This window comes from Spermophilus citellus (assembly GCF_964194105.1).
Source record: "Spermophilus citellus genome assembly, chromosome: 12".
NCBI classification, from domain to species: Eukaryota; Metazoa; Chordata; class Mammalia; order Rodentia; family Sciuridae; genus Spermophilus; species Spermophilus citellus.
The window spans coordinates 62,595,861-62,617,845 of NC_138198.1; positions in this window are offsets into that span (position 1 = coordinate 62,595,861).

The following is a 21,985-nucleotide window of genomic DNA, read 5'->3' on the forward strand; positions in this document are numbered from 1 at the left end:
CTTGACTGGTCTTTTCATGAGACTTCTTTCCAAACACATTCTTTTCCATTTCCATAATCCCTTGTGAAGCAAAACTCACACCCCCTTCATGGTAAACCATAACCCCAATATCACCATTAGATGTATAACTGGTTAGAATGAATGGTTGTGTATCAATATTAGATTTCCTATATATTTTCAGATATCAATGGAATCCATTATTTAAATTGGAACCTGTTATAATATTTATTCACAGTATGGTCTATTCATGCATTATCTCTATATTCATAGACCCAGGGTACACCTATTTGTACCCCCAAAGGCTAATTTATATGTCTTCAACATATTACTCCCAGAAATGGTGGAAGAAACACTCATGTCACCTGATCTACATATACATTTTATCACAGTGATATTCTGGACACAAAATGCAAAGGTCACACTTATGATTGCACCAAGGCCTCATTGGAAAGTGAGCATGGATTACTAAAAACATCCTTGTCCAGGTTGCCTAATGCTCTCAAATGTCAATGTTATTGGTGACTACACATTTGTTTCTTCCTAAGATGATATATTCAACCTCAACCCTGTTGAAAATGTCTAATCCACTCACTCACTTTATACTTTTCCTGATTTCCTAATGTCTCTATTGATATCTGCTTTCCTACATATGTTCCCCAGTTCATCATTGTGACTGACTCTTCACATGTGCTGACGTTTACATTCACTCTCTAACCTACACCCTATTGCTAAAGAACTTTTGGTCCAAATTGTATACTCACTCTTCTTCCAAAACTTGCCAACTATCTTCCTAATCCTACCTACTATCCCTTTTTGACTGGATGTTCTCTTCTACATTCAATCATCCAAGGTACAAGGTCCTATGCCATTGTATATCGATTTATCTGAGACATCTGTGCAGAAAGTCATTCAAAGCTAAGTATCCCAATCAAGGGCCCAATGCCCTTCTGGCCTTCAAATCTTACTTGGATTTCTGTTTTCATACATATATTTCACCTATATATTATTATAAATATCGCAGGTTCCCAATACCATTCTTCATCCAGCAGAGTGATTCCTAAGCCACATCAAACAGGTTCTTAACCCTAACCATACACTCTTCCCTCAATCTAACTTTACAGAAGAGCAGGGACAGAGTGGGTCTTACAATACAGGAATGTGGGGGATCTTCCACCTGCTGAGAACCTCAAAGGTCCATGCAGAAATGATCCCTGGAGAAGATGTAGGCAGCTATGAAGGACCTGAGAGAGCAGAAGTCATCTTCCATGGCAAACAACCTGGTCAGGATGAAGGGATGTGTCTGAATGAGCCTCTCTCTTCTTAATGTAGACAAGATGGACCAAAGCAGAGAGCTGTTCCTTGGTGCCTATGGTTGATATTCCATTCTAACTTGTGAAAGTGTCACAGGAAGGAGGGGCAGCCTCCATCTCATGGGAGCCTTGGAAGCAACTGTTAGGACACAGTGGTTGCCAAGGCAGTGACCTCATTCAGTTCCTGAAGGAAGTGACCTCACCTCACTTCCTTGGTGATGGAACTCTCTGAACTTGGGATCCAGGAAGCCAGGCACCCAGAGCCAGTCCCAGTCCCAGTCCCAGTGGGCTCACTTGTTTGGATTTACCAAGGACAGAGTCAGTCTTTCTTGGTACCCACTGAGGTGAGGATTGCCAAATGCCAGGAAAGCTCTGCAGAGGGGCCTTTCCTGAGAAAGCAGGTAGTGGCTCACCGCTGGCTCCTGACAACTTCACAGAGTTGGCCAAGGAGGCCAGACGTGAGACAGGACAGGCCCTTTCGGGGGAACATCATATGGCCCAGCAGTCAGACGACACTCCGGGTAGTCACAGACCAACTTGGAAGGAGGTGCCTTTGTGGGTGTGGGTGTGAGTTTGTGGTTTTGTCTCATGTTCTGAGAATAGGTAGGAAAGGCGGTTTGTTTGGTTTGGAGTGGACTGTTTCTAGTAAGGCTTTTGACAAGGCGAGTGTTTCTATGTTTGTGTATCCCACTGTGTCCCTGGTTGTAGACATTAGAAAAGAGAATGCATCAATGGATGTGTCCTGTCTAGTAGAAAGCTTCCCAGCATTCATCCTGCCCAATTTATGAATGGACTGCGGCTTGCCTTATGGATGGGCAACACCTACTATCTTCCTAAGTTCCTGTTTTCTTTCTGAATTCTGGCCACTCTCCAGAATAGGCTCATGGTTTTGTGTCCAAGATATGTACCACCTCCAAGCTCGGTGACATGGCCATGTACTGGATAGTTGAAAGGAATGGTGAGCATCTCAGAAAACTCAGATATCAGTGTGACCAGGAAAGTCTCCCTGGAGAAACCCTGCTTTGGGCCTTTGGCTTACCTATCCTTCTGTGGCCCTGAATGTCAGGAAGGCCTTTGCCTCAGGGCACCCCTTTGTGAAGCCTGAAGAAAACAGTTTTCAAATGGAAATGAATGGGCATCACCTGTGGCTCTTTGCTTAATTGCTTTGCAAAGGGATGTGTCTGAATCAGCCTCTTGGCCCTGTGTGAGGCTGTGGCTTAGATTGTCAGCACCTGGTGGATCCAAAGAAAGATCCCATGTGTGCATCCAAAGCCAAATTGGCACAAAAGCAGTCATCCTGGATGAGGTCTCTCGCCTTCCTCTGTAAGGTTCCTGACCTCCATCAAGTGAGAATAGGGATCCTTTGTGTCAAATGAGTCCTTCAAAGCCATGCAGAGGCTAGCCCATAGGTGCTTGGGTTTTCTCATGACTCCAGGTCACACAAAGAATCTATACCCGGCAGTCAGTAGGCCTCCAATTGGAGAAGTAGAGCAGTATTAAAGGCAGGCCTATTTGATCACTCCAGGTCCACAGGAAGGGTGTCCAGTCCACCCTACATTAGGCAAATGAGAGGCAAGGGAGCTTATTGTGGACACTGTCTTGGGCTGTGCCCCTCATGGAAACCTCCAGCCAGAGGTTATGATGAGTGTCTATATGGAAGAAGATGAGGGCCATGTGGCAGTGTTTTGGTTTGAATTGTGGTGTGGCAGTGGGAAGAGATGACTGGGTCCACCTGGGCTTGAACTCTGGTGTGAGTCCCCTTGGAGACTGAGTTCTGGAACTGACCTCAGAGAAGTATTGCCGTGAATAGTGTCGGGATGTTAGGAGGCCACGCATGAGAGTCGCCCTTGGAAACTGAGATCTAGGCCCAGGCTGGCTTTCCACAGAGCACTGGGAATCTCAGCCCGGATATCACATGATTTTATTCTTAAAGACCTGGCAGCCATCGTGGAGAGTCCAAACACACGTGGACCTCACATTGTAGACCTCAATGGGCCTGGCTTCCTGTGACCTTTTGGCCACTCTTTGGGAAGCCTTGTTTGTGAGAGTTCCCCAGAGCTTTCGTTGAAATGAGCTTCCTCACCATTGAATGGTTCCCGAAGGAATGGAAACCCACAGTGCCTCCAACTTCATCCTTTAAAAATGGCTAGCTAGATAAATACCATGACATTTTTGAAATTCCCATGACCAGGTGGCACTGGAGAACCTTTGGATGTCCTGTTGCTGATCATGAGTGTACCAGACAGTGCCTTGATTGACTGGGTTTCATGAAAATGGTGTAAAACAGAGATGCCAGTAAGTTGGGGCCTGCTGAGTAGTGGGCCTAGAGCAGTGGTGTGCAGGTGTGTGATAAAACATCTGTGGTGGGGCCATGTGGATCTGCCATTGGGTTCCAAATGGCTTGTGACTGACATGGTGCAGTGAGCAGACCCTTCTATGTAAAGGCATCTTGTTATATGGAGAGGTTTCAGGGCAATGTTCAGAATCAGGTTGCTATGGTCAAGGGGGCAAGCTCTGTGGGATAGAAGCCTGGCTGGTGCATTCTCCTAGGACCTTGACCCACCACACGTGGCAGAACTCCCTCCAGCACTGTGTCCCAGTTGAACTCCTTGTATTTCCTGAAGCAAATTCCAAACTCCCAGTGCAGCAGCAAGAAACACCACGAAAAGTGGAGGATGACCAAATGGCTTCACAGTCCACACACGGAGACACTTAGACCCCAGTGGCCACAGTTTACCTGCAAAGAGAGAATTCAGCACTTCTGCCTCATGTTCATTGGAAAATCAGAAACCATGTCCTCCAGGTCACATAGATGCAGACCTGGTTTGATGGTCTCACTACAAAGGAAGCTAAAGCTCCTGACAACAACATATATTTCAAGTGCCCAACCTCAGAAGCAGTTTCTCACAAAGTCTTTAGGCCAGCAGAGCTCCACGTTTGTGGAGTGTTTACCCTGTCCCTTACTCATGGAAACTAGTCTACCACCTCCAAGGTTGTGAACTCCTGAGCATTTTCCATTCCACATATGTATTCACAGCATTTCTAACTCTTCTCCTCAAATTGTGTCTTACTTATTGTGAAGGTAATGTCAAGGCAATGTTCTGGATGAGAGTGGGAAGATTTTTTTGTAGCACATATTGGCCTACACATTGGATTCATTTTCCTATTTTCCGTTCGAAATACTGAATCCCTGACACTAACCCATACCCTACTAGATTGTGACTACGAATACTAATGTGATGGAGAAAAATAACTCAAACAGAATAGAAATACAGGCAGTTCAGAGCAGGCCTGGTGTATAGTTGGACTGGCCTTTGGCATTATAAAGTGTAGGTGTTATAAATCTAGTCCAATTTAATAGAAATAGTTCTCCATGTGTTTTGAATGTTAACAAATATGTGAATTCCTGTCTCCCTTTCTCTGTAGCCTATTCAGCAACATGCATTTTTACATGCACATATAGAATCCTACCTCCTATCCCACGTCCATTCTTGTGAGGTGGCTGACTTGGCAGATACAAACTGTGAGAAGAGATCACTCCTCCTAAACGCTGTTGGAACTGAGAATTCAACCTCCAGGTGAGCTTCCCACTTGAACAACATGATACACAAATACATGTTCAGTAAAATAAATATTTTTGGATCTGTGGATGATAAATATTTCATGATGAATTTCGATTGGCATATATATTTCTACTCTTTAATGTCTGTGTTTCTGTGTGTGTTTTTCTTTTGTGTATATATATATATATATATATATATATATATACACACACACACACACACACACACACATACACACACTCTCCAGATTTTTCAAAATATGAAATGTATGTGTCATATTATATACTCCCTAAATTCATTCATGTTCATATATGTGGATTTATAATCAACTTTTCACAAGATTATTCTCAGAAATAGTCATCCACCTGAAATACATATTTGTTTCCTAGTGCTGAAATCCTAATATTTCTACAGTAACTGACCCAGTTTAACATGAATGCAAGTAGATTCCTATGGGACATGATGTGTATTTTGACGTTCATTTTTATTCAACACTGGTACATTACTATTTCTTCAGTTGATGCACATCATAGGATATGTATTTCATCCTCAAGTTCACAAATTTCTAGGCATTTATTTCCCTTTCAATCACTTCCTGCTTCAGAACACATGTATTCCTCCACGTTTCTTGACTGGTCTTTTCATGAGACTTCTTTCCAAACACATTCTTTTCCATTTCCATAATCCCTTGTGAAGCAAAACTCACACCCCCTTCATGGTAAACCATAACCCCAATATCACCATTAGATGTATAACTGGTTAGAATGAATGGTTGTGTATCAATATTAGATTTCCTATATATTTTCAGATATCAATGGAATCCATTATTTAAATTGGAACCTGTTATACTATTTATTCACAGTATGGTCTATTCATGCATTATCTCTATATTCATAGACCCAGGGTACACCTATTTGTACCCCCAAAGGCTAATTTATATGTCTTCAACATATTACTCCCAGAAATGGTGGAAGAAACACTCATGTCACCTGATCTACATATACATTTTATCACAGTGATATTCTGGACACAAAATGCAAAGGTCACACTTATGATTGCACCAAAGCCTCATTGGAAAGTGAGCATGGATTACTAAAAACATCCTTGTCCAGGTTGCCTAATGCTCTCAAATGTCAATGCTATTGGTGACTACACATTTGTTTCTTCCTAAGATGATATATTCAACCTCAACCCTGTTGAAAATGTCTAATCCACTCACTCACTTTATACTTTTCCTGATTTCCTAATGTCTCTATTGATATCTGCTTTCCTACATATGTTCCCCAGTTCATCATTGTGACTGACTCTTCACATGTGCTGACGTTTACATTCACTCTCTAACCTACACCCTATTGCTAAAGAACTTTTGGTCCAAATTGTATACTCACTCTTCTTCCAAAACTTGCCAACTATCTTCCTAATCCTACCTACTATCCCTTTTTGACTGGATGTTCTCTTCTACATTCAATCATCCAAGGTACAAGGTCCTATGCCATTGTATATCGATTTATCTGAGACATCTGTGCAGAAAGTCATTCAAAGCTAAGTATCCCAATCAAGGGCCCAATGCCCTTCTGGCCTTCAAATCTTACTTGGATTTCTGTTTTCATACATATATTTCACCTATATATTATTATAAATATCGCAGGTTCCCAATACCATTCTTCATCCAGCAGAGTGATTCCTAAGCCACATCAAACAGGTTCTTAACCCTAACCATACACTCTTCCCTCAATCTAACTTTACAGAAGAGCAGGGACAGAGTGGGTCTTACAATACAGGAATGTGGGGGATCTTCCACCTGCTGAGAACCTCAAAGGTCCATGCAGAAATGATCCCTGGAGAAGATGTAGGCAGCTATGAAGGACCTGAGAGAGCAGAAGTCATCTTCCATGGCAAACAACCTGGTCAGGATGAAGGGATGTGTCTGAATGAGCCTCTCTCTTCTTAATGTAGACAAGATGGACCAAAGCAGGCCTGTGTGGAGAGCTGTTCCTTGGTGCCTATGGTTGATATTCCATTCTAACTTGTGAAAGTGTCACAGGAAGGAGGGGCAGCCTCCATCTCATGGGAGCCTTGGAAGCAACTGTTAGGACACAGTGGTTGCCAAGGCAGTGACCTCATTCAGTTCCTGAAGGAAGTGACCTCACCTCACTTCCTTGGTGATGGAACTCTCTGAACTTGGGATCCAGGAAGCCAGGCACCCAGAGCCAGTCCCAGTCCCAGTCCCAGTGGGCTCACTTGTTTGGATTTACCAAGGACAGAGTCAGTCTTTCTTGGTACCCACTGAGGTGAGGATTGCCAAATGCCAGGAAAGCTCTGCAGAGGGGCCTTTCCTGAGAAAGCAGGTAGTGGCTCACCGCTGGCTCCTGACAACTTCACAGAGTTGGCCAAGGAGGCCAGACGTGAGACAGGACAGGCCCTTTCGGGGGAACATCATATGGCCCAGCAGTCAGACGACACTCCGGGTAGTCACAGACCAACTTGGAAGGAGGTGCCTTTGTGGGTGTGGGTGTGAGTTTGTGGTTTTGTCTCATGTTCTGAGAATAGGTAGGAAAGGCGGTTTGTTTGGTTTGGAGTGGACTGTTTCTAGTAAGGCTTTTGACAAGGCGAGTGTTTCTATGTTTGTGTATCCCACTGTGTCCCTGGTTGTAGACATTAGAAAAGAGAATGCATCAATGGATGTGTCCTGTCTAGTAGAAAGCTTCCCAGCATTCATCCTGCCCAATTTATGAATGGACTGCGGCTTGCCTTATGGATGGGCAACACCTACTATCTTCCTAAGTTCCTGTTTTCTTTCTGAATTCTGGCCACTCTCCAGAATAGGCTCATGGTTTTGTGTCCAAGATATGTACCACCTCCAAGCTCGGTGACATGGCCATGTACTGGATAGTTGAAAGGAATGGTGAGCATCTCAGAAAACTCAGATATCAGTGTGACCAGGAAAGTCTCCCTGGAGAAACCCTGCTTTGGGCCTTTGGCTTACCTATCCTTCTGTGGCCCTGAATGTCAGGAAGGCCTTTGCCTCAGGGCACCCCTTTGTGAAGCCTGAAGAAAACAGTTTTCAAATGGAAATGAGTGGGCATCACCTGTGGCTCTTTGCTTAATTGCTTTGCAAAGGGATGTGTCTGAATCAGCCTCTTGGCCCTGTGTGAGGCTGTGGCTTAGATTGTCAGCACCTGGTGGATCCAAAGAAAGATCCCATGTGTGCATCCAAAGCCAAATTGGCACAAAAGCAGTCATCCTGGATGAGGTCTCTCGCCTTCCTCTGTAAGGTTCCTGACCTCCATCAAGTGAGAATAGGGATCCTTTGTGTCAAATGAGTCCTTCAAAGCCATGCAGAGGCTAGCCCATAGGTGCTTGGGTTTTCTCATGACTCCAGGTCACACAAAGAATCTATACCCGGCAGTCAGTAGGCCTCCAATTGGAGAAGTAGAGCAGTATTAAAGGCAGGCCTATTTGATCACTCCAGGTCCACAGGAAGGGTGTCCAGTCCACCCTACATTAGGCAAATGAGAGGCAAGGGAGCTTATTGTGGACACTGTCTTGGGCTGTGCCCCTCATGGAAACCTCCAGCCAGAGGTTATGATGAGTGTCTATATGGAAGAAGATGAGGGCCATGTGGCAGTGTTTTGGTTTGAATTGTGGTGTGGCAGTGGGAAGAGATGACTGGGTCCACCTGGGCTTGAACTCTGGTGTGAGTCCCCTTGGAGACTGAGTTCTGGAACTGACCTCAGAGAAGTATTGCCGTGAATAGTGTCGGGATGTTAGGAGGCCACGCATGAGAGTCGCCCTTGGAAACTGAGATCTAGGCCCAGGCTGGCTTTCCACAGAGCACTGGGAATCTCAGCCCGGATATCACATGATTTTATTCTTAAAGACCTGGCAGCCATCGTGGAGAGTCCAAACACACGTGGACCTCACATTGTAGACCTCAATGGGCCTGGCTTCCTGTGACCTTTTGGCCACTCTTTGGGAAGCCTTGTTTGTGAGAGTTCCCCAGAGCTTTCGTTGAAATGAGCTTCCTCACCATTGAATGGTTCCCGAAGGAATGGAAACCCACAGTGCCTCCAACTTCATCCTTTAAAAATGGCTAGCTAGATAAATACCATGACATTTTTGAAATTCCCATGACCAAGTGGCACTGGAGAACCTTTGGATGTCCTGTTGCTGATCATGAGTGTACCAGACAGTGCCTTGATTGACTGGGTTTCATGAAAATGGTGTAAAACAGAGATGCCAGTAAGTTGGGGCCTGCTGAGTAGTGGGCCTAGAGCAGTGGTGTGCAGGTGTGTGATAAAACATCTGTGGTGGGGCCATGTGGATCTGCCATTGGGTTCCAAATGGCTTGTGACTGACATGGTGCAGTGAGCAGACCCTTCTATGTAAAGGCATCTTGTTATATGGAGAGGTTTCAGGGCAATGTTCAGAATCAGGTTGCTATGGTCAAGGGGGCAAGCTCTGTGGGATAGAAGCCTGGCTGGTGCATTCTCCTAGGACCTTGACCCACCACACGTGGCAGAACTCCCTCCAGCACTGTGTCCCAGTTGAACTCCTTGTATTTCCTGAAGCAAATTCCAAACTCCCAGTGCAGCAGCAAGAAACACCACGAAAAGTGGAGGATGACCAAATGGCTTCACAGTCCACACACGGAGACACTTAGACCCCAGTGGCCACAGTTTACCTGCAAAGAGAGAATTCAGCACTTCTGCCTCATGTTCATTGGAAAATCAGAAACCATGTCCTCCAGGTCACATAGATGCAGACCTGGTTTGATGGTCTCACTACAAAGGAAGCTAAAGCTCCTGACAACAACATATATTTCAAGTGCCCAACCTCAGAAGCAGTTTCTCACAAAGTCTTTAGGCCAGCAGAGCTCCACGTTTGTGGAGTGTTTACCCTGTCCCTTACTCATGGAAACTAGTCTACCACCTCCAAGGTTGTGAACTCCTGAGCATTTTCCATTCCACATATGTATTCACAGCATTTCTAACTCTTCTCCTCAAATTGTGTCTTACTTATTGTGAAGGTAATGTCAAGGCAATGTTCTGGATGAGAGTGGGAAGATTTTTTTGTAGCACATATTGGCCTACACATTGGATTCATTTTCCTATTTTCCGTTCGAAATACTGAATCCCTGACACTAACCCATACCCTACTAGATTGTGACTACGAATACTAATGTGATGGAGAAAAATAACTCAAACAGAATAGAAATACAGGCAGTTCAGAGCAGGCCTGGTGTATAGTTGGACTGGCCTTTGGCATTATAAAGTGTAGGTGTTATAAATCTAGTCCAATTTAATAGAAATAGTTCTCCATGTGTTTTGAATGTTAACAAATATGTGAATTCCTGTCTCCCTTTCTCTGTAGCCTATTCAGCAACATGCATTTTTACATGCACATATAGAATCCTACCTCCTATCCCACGTCCATTCTTGTGAGGTGGCTGACTTGGCAGATACAAACTGTGAGAAGAGATCACTCCTCCTAAACGCTGTTGGAACTGAGAATTCAACCTCCAGGTGAGCTTCCCACTTGAACAACATGATACATAAATACATGTTCAGTAAAATAAATATTTTTGGATCTGTGGATGATAAATATTTCATGATGAATTTCGATTGGCATATATATTTCTACTCTTTAATGTCTGTGTTTGTGTGTGTGTTTTTCTTTTGTGTATATATATATATATATATATATATATATATATATATACACACACACACACACATACACACACTCTCCAGATTTTTCAAAATATGAAATGTATGTGTCATATTATATACTCCCTAAATTCATTCATGTTCATATATGTGGATTTATAATCAACTTTTCACAAGATTATTCTCAGAAATAGTCATCCACCTGAAATACATATTTGTTTCCTAGTGCTGAAATCCTAATATTTCTACAGTAACTGACCCAGTTTAACATGAATGCAAGTAGATTCCTATGGGACATGATGTGTATTTTGACGTTCATTTTTATTCAACACTGGTACATTACTATTTCTTCAGTTGATGCACATCATAGGATATGTATTTCATCCTCAAGTTCACAAATTTCTAGGCATTTATTTCCCTTTCAATCACTTCCTGCTTCAGAACACATGTATTCCTCCACGTTTCTTGACTGGTCTTTTCATGAGACTTCTTTCCAAACACATTCTTTTCCATTTCCATAATCCCTTGTGAAGCAAAACTCACACCCCCTTCATGGTAAACCATAACCCCAATATCACCATTAGATGTATAACTGGTTAGAATGAATGGTTGTGTATCAATATTAGATTTCCTATATATTTTCAGATATCAATGGAATCCATTATTTAAATTGGAACCTGTTATACTATTTATTCACAGTATGGTCTATTCATGCATTATCTCTATATTCATAGACCCAGGGTACACCTATTTGTACCCCCAAAGGCTAATTTATATGTCTTCAACATATTACTCCCAGAAATGGTGGAAGAAACACTCATGTCACCTGATCTACATATACATTTTATCCCAGTGATATTCTGGACACAAAATGCAAAGGTCACACTTATGATTGCACCAAAGCCTCATTGGAAAGTGAGCATGGATTACTAAAAACATCCTTGTCCAGGTTGCCTAATGCTCTCAAATGTCAATGCTATTGGTGACTACACATTTGTTTCTTCCTAAGATGATATATTCAACCTCAACCCTGTTGAAAATGTCTAATCCACTCACTCACTTTATATTTTGCCTGATTTCCTAATGTCTCTATTGATATCTGCTTTCCTACATATGTTCCCCAGTTCATCATTGTGACTGACTCTTCACATGTGCTGACGTTTACATTCACTCTCTAACCGACACCCTATTGCTAAAGAACTTTTGGTCCAAATTGCATACTCACTCTTCTTCCAAAACTTACCAACTATCTTCCTAATCCTACCTACTATCCCTTTTTGACTGGATGTTCTCTTCTACATTCAATCATCCAAGGTACAAGGTCCCATGCCATTGTATATCGATTTATCTGAGACATCTGTGCAGAAAGTCATTCAAATCTAAGTATCCCAATCAAGGGCCCAATGCCCTTCTGGCCTTCAAATCTTACTTGGATTTCTGTTTTCATACATATATTTCACCTATATATTATTATAAATATCGCAGGTTCCCAATACCATTCTTCATCCAGCAGAGTGATTCCTAAGCCACATCAAACAGGTTCTTAACCCTAACCATACACTCTTCCCTCAATCTAACTTTACAGAAGAGCAGGGACAGAGTGGGTCTTACAATACAGGAATGTGGGGGATCTTCCACCTGCTGAGAACCTCAAAGGTCCATGCAGAAATGATCCCTGGAGAAGATGTAGGCAGCTATGAAGGACCTGAGAGAGCAGAAGTCATCTTCCATGGCAAACAACCTGGTCAGGATGAAGGGATGTGTCTGAATGAGCCTCTCTCTTCTTAATGTAGACAAGATGGACCAAAGCAGGCCTGTGTGGAGAGCTGTTCCTTGGTGCCTATGGTTGATATTCCATTCTAACTTGTGAAGGTGTCACAGGAAGGAGGGGCAGCCTCCATCTCATGGGAGCCTTGGAAGCAACTGTTAGGACACAGTGGTTGCCAAGGCAGTGACCTCATTCAGTTCCTGAAGGAAGTGACCTCACCTCACTTCCTTGGTGATGGAACTCTCTGAACTTGGGATCCAGGAAGCCAGGCACCCAGAGCCAGTCCCAGTCCCAGTCCCAGTGGGCTCACTTGTTTGGATTTACCAAGGACAGAGTCAGTCTTTCTTGGTACCCACTGAGGTGAGGATTGCCAAATGCCAGGAAAGCTCTGCAGAGGGGCCTTTCCTGAGAAAGCAGGTAGTGGCTCACCGCTGGCTCCTGACAACTTCACAGAGTTGGCCAAGGAGGCCAGACGTGAGACAGGACAGGCCCTTTCGGGGGAACATCATATGGCCCAGCAGTCAGACGACACTCCGGGTAGTCACAGACCAACTTGGAAGGAGGTGCCTTTGTGGGTGTGGGTGTGAGTTTGTGGTTTTGGCTCATGTTCTGAGAATAGGTAGGAAAGGCGGTTTGTTTGGTTTGGAGTGGACTGTTTCTAGTAAGGCTTTTGACAAGGCGAGTGTTTCTATGTTTGTGTATCCCACTGTGTCCCTGGTTGTAGACATTAGAAAAGAGAATGCATCAATGGATGTGTCCTGTCTAGTAGAAAGCTTCCCAGCATTCATCCTGCCCAATTTATGAATGGACTGCGGCTTGCCTTATGGATGGGCAACACCTACTATCTTCCTAAGTTCCTGTTTTCTTTCTGAATTCTGGCCACTCTCCAGAATAGGCTCATGGTTTTGTGTCCAAGATATGTACCACCTCCAAGCTCGGTGACATGGCCATGTACTGGATAGTTGAAAGGAATGGTGAGCATCTCAGAAAACTCAGATATCAGTGTGACCAGGAAAGTCTCCCTGGAGAAACCCTGCTTTGGGCCTTTGGCTTACCTATCCTTCTGTGGCCCTGAATGTCAGGAAGGCCTTTGCCTCAGGGCACCCCTTTGTGAAGCCTGAAGAAAACAGTTTTCAAATGGAAATGAATGGGCATCACCTGTGGCTCTTTGCTTAATTGCTTTGCAAAGGGATGTGTCTGAATCAGCCTCTTGGCCCTGTGTGAGGCTGTGGCTTAGATTGTCAGCACCTGGTGGATCCAAAGAAAGATCCCATGTGTGCATCCAAAGCCAAATTGGCACAAAAGCAGTCATCCTGGATGAGGTCTCTCGCCTTCCTCTGTAAGGTTCCTGACCTCCATCAAGTGAGAATAGGGATCCTTTGTGTCAAATGAGTCCTTCAAAGCCATGCAGAGGCTAGCCCATAGGTGCTTGGGTTTTCTCATGACTCCAGGTCACACAAAGAATCTATACCCGGCAGTCAGTAGGCCTCCAATTGGAGAAGTAGAGCAGTATTAAAGGCAGGCCTATTTGATCACTCCAGGTCCACAGGAAGGGTGTCCAGTCCACCCTACATTAGGCAAATGAGAGGCAAGGGAGCTTATTGTGGACACTGTCTTGGGCTGTGCCCCTCATGGAAACCTCCAGCCAGAGGTTATGATGAGTGTCTATATGGAAGAAGATGAGGGCCATGTGGCAGTGTTTTGGTTTGAATTGTGGTGTGGCAGTGGGAAGAGATGACTGGGTCCACCTGGGCTTGAACTCTGGTGTGAGTCCCCTTGGAGACTGAGTTCTGGAACTGACCTCAGAGAAGTATTGCCGTGAATAGTGTCGGGATGTTAGGAGGCCACGCATGAGAGTCGCCCTTGGAAACTGAGATCTAGGCCCAGGCTGGCTTTCCACAGAGCACTGGGAATCTCAGCCCGGATATCACATGATTTTATTCTTAAAGACCTGGCAGCCATCGTGGAGAGTCCAAACACACGTGGACCTCACATTGTAGACCTCAATGGGCCTGGCTTCCTGTGACCTTTTGGCCACTCTTTGGGAAGCCTTGTTTGTGAGAGTTCCCCAGAGCTTTCGTTGAAATGAGCTTCCTCACCATTGAATGGTTCCCGAAGGAATGGAAACCCACAGTGCCTCCAACTTCATCCTTTAAAAATGGCTAGCTAGATAAATACCATGACATTTTTGAAATTCCCATGACCAGGTGGCACTGGAGAACCTTTGGATGTCCTGTTGCTGATCATGAGTGTACCAGACAGTGCCTTGATTGACTGGGTTTCATGAAAATGGTGTAAAACAGAGATGCCAGTAAGTTGGGGCCTGCTGAGTAGTGGGCCTAGAGCAGTGGTGTGCAGGTGTGTGATAAAACATCTGTGGTGGGGCCATGTGGATCTGCCATTGGGTTCCAAATGGCTTGTGACTGACATGGTGCAGTGAGCAGACCCTTCTATGTAAAGGCATCTTGTTATATGGAGAGGTTTCAGGGCAATGTTCAGAATCAGGTTGCTATGGTCAAGGGGGCAAGCTCTGTGGGATAGAAGCCTGGCTGGTGCATTCTCCTAGGACCTTGACCCACCACACGTGGCAGAACTCCCTCCAGCACTGTGTCCCAGTTGAACTCCTTGTATTTCCTGAAGCAAATTCCAAACTCCCAGTGCAGCAGCAAGAAACACCACGAAAAGTGGAGGATGACCAAATGGCTTCACAGTCCACACACGGAGACACTTAGACCCCAGTGGCCACAGTTTACCTGCAAAGAGAGAATTCAGCACTTCTGCCTCATGTTCATTGGAAAATCAGAAACCATGTCCTCCAGGTCACATAGATGCAGACCTGGTTTGATGGTCTCACTACAAAGGAAGCTAAAGCTCCTGACAACAACATATATTTCAAGTGCCCAACCTCAGAAGCAGTTTCTCACAAAGTCTTTAGGCCAGCAGAGCTCCACGTTTGTGGAGTGTTTACCCTGTCCCTTACTCATGGAAACTAGTCTACCACCTCCAAGGTTGTGAACTCCTGAGCATTTTCCATTCCACATATGTATTCACAGCATTTCTAACTCTTCTCCTCAAATTGTGTCTTACTTATTGTGAAGGTAATGTCAAGGCAATGTTCTGGATGAGAGTGGGAAGATTTTTTTGTAGCACATATTGGCCTACACATTGGATTCATTTTCCTATTTTCCGTTCGAAATACTGAATCCCTGACACTAACCCATACCCTACTAGATTGTGACTACGAATACTAATGTGATGGAGAAAAATAACTCAAACAGAATAGAAATACAGGCAGTTCAGAGCAGGCCTGGTGTATAGTTGGACTGGCCTTTGGCATTATAAAGTGTAGGTGTTATAAATCTAGTCCAATTTAATAGAAATAGTTCTCCATGTGTTTTGAATGTTAACAAATATGTGAATTCCTGTCTCCCTTTCTCTGTAGCCTATTCAGCAACATGCATTTTTACATGCACATATAGAATCCTACCTCCTATCCCACGTCCATTCTTGTGAGGTGGCTGACTTGGCAGATACAAACTGTGAGAAGAGATCACTCCTCCTAAACGCTGTTGGAACTGAGAATTCAACCTCCAGGTGAGCTTCCCACTTGAACAACATGATACATAAATACATGTTCAGTAAAATAAATATTTTTGGATCTGTGGATGATAAATATTTCATGATGAATTTCGATTGGCATATATATTTCTACTCTTTAATGTCTGTGTTTGTGTGTGTGTTTTTCTTTTGTGTATATATATATATATATATATATATATATATATATATACACACACACACACACACACACACATACACACACTCTCCAGATTTTTCAAAATATGAAATGTATGTGTCATATTATATACTCCCTAAATTCATTCATGTTCATATATGTGGATTTATAATCAACTTTTCACAAGATTATTCTCAGAAATAGTCATCCACCTGAAATACATATTTGTTTCCTAGTGCTGAAATCCTAATATTTCTACAGTAACTGACCCAGTTTAACACGAATGCAAGTAGATTCCTATGGGACATGATGTGTATTTTGACGTTCATTTTTATTCAACACTGGTACATTACTATTTCTTCAGTTGATGCACATCATAGGATATGTATTTCATCCTCAAGTTCACAAATTTCTAGGCATTTATTTCCCTTTCAATCACTTCCTGCTTCAGAACACATGTATTCCTCCACGTTTCTTGACTGGTCTTTTCATGAGACTTCTTTCCAAACACATTCTTTTCCATTTCCATAATCCCTTGTGAAGCAAAACTCACACCCCCTTCATGGTAAACCATAACCCCAATATCACCATTAGATGTATAACTGGTTAGAATGAATGGTTGTGTATCAATATTAGATTTCCTATATATTTTCAGATATCAATGGAATCCATTATTTAAATTGGAACCTGTTATAATATTTATTCACAGTATGGTCTATTCATGCATTATCTCTATATTCATAGACCCAGGGTACACCTATTTGTACCCCCAAAGGCTAATTTATATGTCTTCAACATATTACTCCCAGAAATGGTGGAAGAAACACTCATGTCACCTGATCTACATATACATTTTATCACAGTGATATTCTGGACACAAAATGCAAAGGTCACACTTATGATTGCACCAAGGCCTCATTGGAAAGTGAGCATGGATTACTAAAAACATCCTTGTCCAGGTTGCCTAATGCTCTCAAATGTCAATGTTATTGGTGACTACACATTTGTTTCTTCCTAAGATGATATATTCAACCTCAACCCTGTTGAAAATGTCTAATCCACTCACTCACTTTATACTTTTCCTGATTTCCTAATGTCTCTATTGATATCTGCTTTCCTACATATGTTCCCCAGTTCATCATTGTGACTGACTCTTCACATGTGCTGACGTTTACATTCACTCTCTAACCTACACCCTATTGCTAAAGAAATTTTGGTCCAAATTGTATACTCACTCTTCTTCCAAAACTTGCCAACTATCTTCCTAATCCTACCTACTATCCCTTTTTGACTGGATGTTCTCTTCTACATTCAATCATCCAAGGTACAAGGTCCTATGCCATTGTATATCGATTTATCTGAGACATCTGTGCAGAAAGTCATTCAAATCTAAGTATCCCAATCAAGGGCCCAATGCCCTTCTGGCCTTCAAATCTTACTTGGATTTCTGTTTTCATACATATATTTCACCTATATATTATTATAAATATCGCAGGTTCCCAATACCATTCTTCATCCAGCAGAGTGATTCCTAAGCCACATCAAACAGGTTCTTAACCCTAAACATACACTCTTCCCTCAATCTAACTTTACAGAAGAGCAGGGACAGAGTGGGTCTTACAATACAGGAATGTGGGGGATCTTCCACCTGCTGAGAACCTCAAAGGTCCATGCAGAAATGATCCCTGGAGAAGATGTAGGCAGCTATGAAGGACCTGAGAGAGCAGAAGTCATCTTCCATGGCAAACAACCTGGTCAGGATGAAGGGATGTGTCTGAATGAGCCTCTCTCTTCTTAATGTAGACAAGATGGACCAAAGCAGGCCTGTGTGGAGAGCTGTTCCTTGGTGCCTATGGTTGATATTCCATTCTAACTTGTGAAAGTGTCACAGGAAGGAGGGGCAGCCTCCATCTCATGGGAGCCTTGGAAGCAACTGTTAGGACACAGTGGTTGCCAAGGCAGTGACCTCATTCAGTTCCTGAAGGAAGTGACCTCACCTCACTTCCTTGGTGATGGAACTCTCTGAACTTGGGATCCAGGAAGCCAGGCACCCAGAGCCAGTCCCAGTCCCAGTCCCAGTGGGCTCACTTGTTTGGATTTACCAAGGACAGAGTCAGTCTTTCTTGGTACCCACTGAGGTGAGGATTGCCAAATGCCAGGAAAGCTCTGCAGAGGGGCCTTTCCTGAGAAAGCAGGTAGTGGCTCACCGCTGGCTCCTGACAACTTCACAGAGTTGGCCAAGGAGGCCAGACGTGAGACAGGACAGGCCCTTTCGGGGGAACATCATATGGCCCAGCAGTCAGACGACACTCCGGGTAGTCACAGACCAACTTGGAAGGAGGTGCCTTTGTGGGTGTGGGTGTGAGTTTGTGGTTTTGTCTCATGTTCTGAGAATAGGTAGGAAAGGCGGTTTGTTTGGTTTGGAGTGGACTGTTTCTAGTAAGGCTTTTGACAAGGCGAGTGTTTCTATGTTTGTGTATCCCACTGTGTCCCTAGTTGTAGACATTAGAAAAGAGAATGCATCAATGGATGTGTCCTGTCTAGTAGAAAGCTTCCCAGCATTCATCCTGCCCAATTTATGAATGGACTGCGGCTTGCCTTATGGATGGGCAACACCTACTATCTTCCTAAGTTCCTGTTTTCTTTCTGAATTCTGGCCACTCTCCAGAATAGGCTCATGGTTTTGTGTCCAAGATATGTACCACCTCCAAGCTCGGTGACATGGCCATGTACTGGATAGTTGAAAGGAATGGTGAGCATCTCAGAAAACTCAGATATCAGTGTGACCAGGAAAGTCTCCCTGGAGAAACCCTGCTTTGGGCCTTTGGCTTACCTATCCTTCTGTGGCCCTGAATGTCAGGAAGGCCTTTGCCTCAGGGCACCCCTTTGTGAAGCCTGAAGAAAACAGTTTTCAAATGGAAATGAATGGGCATCACCTGTGGCTCTTTGCTTAATTGCTTTGCAAAGGGATGTGTCTGAATCAGCCTCTTGGCCCTGTGTGAGGCTGTGGCTTAGATTGTCAGCACCTGGTGGATCCAAAGAAAGATCCCATGTGTGCATCCAAAGCCAAATTGGCACAAAAGCAGTCATCCTGGATGAGGTCTCTCGCCTTCCTCTGTAAGGTTCCTGACCTCCATCAAGTGAGAATAGGGATCCTTTGTGTCAAATGAGTCCTTCAAAGCCATGCAGAGGCTAGCCCATAGGTGCTTGGGTTTTCTCATGACTCCAGGTCACACAAAGAATCTATACCCGGCAGTCAGTAGGCCTCCAATTGGAGAAGTAGAGCAGTATTAAAGGCAGGCCTATTTGATCACTCCAGGTCCACAGGAAGGGTGTCCAGTCCACCCTACATTAGGCAAATGAGAGGCAAGGGAGCTTATTGTGGACACTGTCTTGGGCTGTGCCCCTCATGGAAACCTCCAGCCAGAGGTTATGATGAGTGTCTATATGGAAGAAGATGAGGGCCATGTGGCAGTGTTTTGGTTTGAATTGTGGTGTGGCAGTGGGAAGAGATGACTGGGTCCACCTGGGCTTGAACTCTGGTGTGAGTCCCCTTGGAGACTGAGTTCTGGAACTGACCTCAGAGAAGTATTGCCGTGAATAGTGTCGGGATGTTAGGAGGCCACGCATGAGAGTCGCCCTTGGAAACTGAGATCTAGGCCCAGGCTGGCTTTCCACAGAGCACTGGGAATCTCAGCCCGGATATCACATGATTTTATTCTTAAAGACCTGGCAGCCATCGTGGAGAGTCCAAACACACGTGGACCTCACATTGTAGACCTCAATGGGCCTGGCTTCCTGTGACCTTTTGGCCACTCTTTGGGAAGCCTTGTTTGTGAGAGTTCCCCAGAGCTTTCGTTGAAATGAGCTTCCTCACCATTGAATGGTTCCCGAAGGAATGGAAACCCACAGTGCCTCCAACTTCATCCTTTAAAAATGGCTAGCTAGATAAATACCATGACATTTTTGAAATTCCCATGACCAGGTGGCACTGGAGAACCTTTGGATGTCCTGTTGCTGATCATGAGTGTACCAGACAGTGCCTTGATTGACTGGGTTTCATGAAAATGGTGTAAAACAGAGATGCCAGTAAGTTGGGGCCTGCTGAGTAGTGGGCCTAGAGCAGTGGTGTGCAGGTGTGTGATAAAACATCTGTGGTGGGGCCATGTGGATCTGCCATTGGGTTCCAAATGGCTTGTGACTGACATGGTGCAGTGAGCAGACCCTTCTATGTAAAGGCATCTTGTTATATGGAGAGGTTTCAGGGCAATGTTCAGAATCAGGTTGCTATGGTCAAGGGGGCAAGCTCTGTGGGATAGAAGCCTGGCTGGTGCATTCTCCTAGGACCTTGACCCACCACACGTGGCAGAACTCCCTCCAGCACTGTGTCCCAGTTGAACTCCTTGTATTTCCTGAAGCAAATTCCAAACTCCCAGTGCAGCAGCAAGAAACACCACGAAAAGTGGAGGATGACCAAATGGCTTCACAGTCCACACACGGAGACACTTAGACCCCAGTGGCCACAGTTTACCTGCAAAGAGAGAATTCAGCACTTCTGCCTCATGTTCATTGGAAAATCAGAAACCATGTCCTCCAGGTCACATAGATGCAGACCTGGTTTGATGGTCTCACTACAAAGGAAGCTAAAGCTCCTGACAACAACATATATTTCAAGTGCCCAACCTCAGAAGCAGTTTCTCACAAAGTCTTTAGGCCAGCAGAGCTCCACGTTTGTGGAGTGTTTACCCTGTCCCTTACTCATGGAAACTAGTCTACCACCTCCAAGGTTGTGAACTCCTGAGCATTTTCCATTCCACATATGTATTCACAGCATTTCTAACTCTTCTCCTCAAATTGTGTCTTACTTATTGTGAAGGTAATGTCAAGGCAATGTTCTGGATGAGAGTGGGAAGATTTTTTTGTAGCACATATTGGCCTACACATTGGATTCATTTTCCTATTTTCCGTTCGAAATACTGAATCCCTGACACTAACCCATACCCTACTAGATTGTGACTACGAATACTAATGTGATGGAGAAAAATAACTCAAACAGAATAGAAATACAGGCAGTTCAGAGCAGGCCTGGTGTATAGTTGGACTGGCCTTTGGCATTATAAAGTGTAGGTGTTATAAATCTAGTCCAATTTAATAGAAATAGTTCTCCATGTGTTTTGAATGTTAACAAATATGTGAATTCCTGTCTCCCTTTCTCTGTAGCCTATTCAGCAACATGCATTTTTACATGCACATATAGAATCCTACCTCCTATCCCACGTCCATTCTTGTGAGGTGGCTGACTTGGCAGATACAAACTGTGAGAAGAGATCACTCCTCCTAAACGCTGTTGGAACTGAGAATTCAACCTCCAGGTGAGCTTCCCACTTGAACAACATGATACACAAATACATGTTCAGTAAAATAAATATTTTTGGATCTGTGGATGATAAATATTTCATGATGAATTTCGATTGGCATATATATTTCTACTCTTTAATGTCTGTGTTTCTGTGTGTGTTTTTCTTTTGTGTATATATATATATATATATATATATATATACACACACACACACACACACACACACATACACACACTCTCCAGATTTTTCAAAATATGAAATGTATGTGTCATATTATATACTCCCTAAATTCATTCATGTTCATATATGTGGATTTATAATCAACTTTTCACAAGATTATTCTCAGAAATAGTCATCCACCTGAAATACATATTTGTTTCCTAGTGCTGAAATCCTAATATTTCTACAGTAACTGACCCAGTTTAACATGAATGCAAGTAGATTCCTATGGGACATGATGTGTATTTTGACGTTCATTTTTATTCAACACTGGTACATTACTATTTCTTCAGTTGATGCACATCATAGGATATGTATTTCATCCTCAAGTTCACAAATTTCTAGGCATTTATTTCCCTT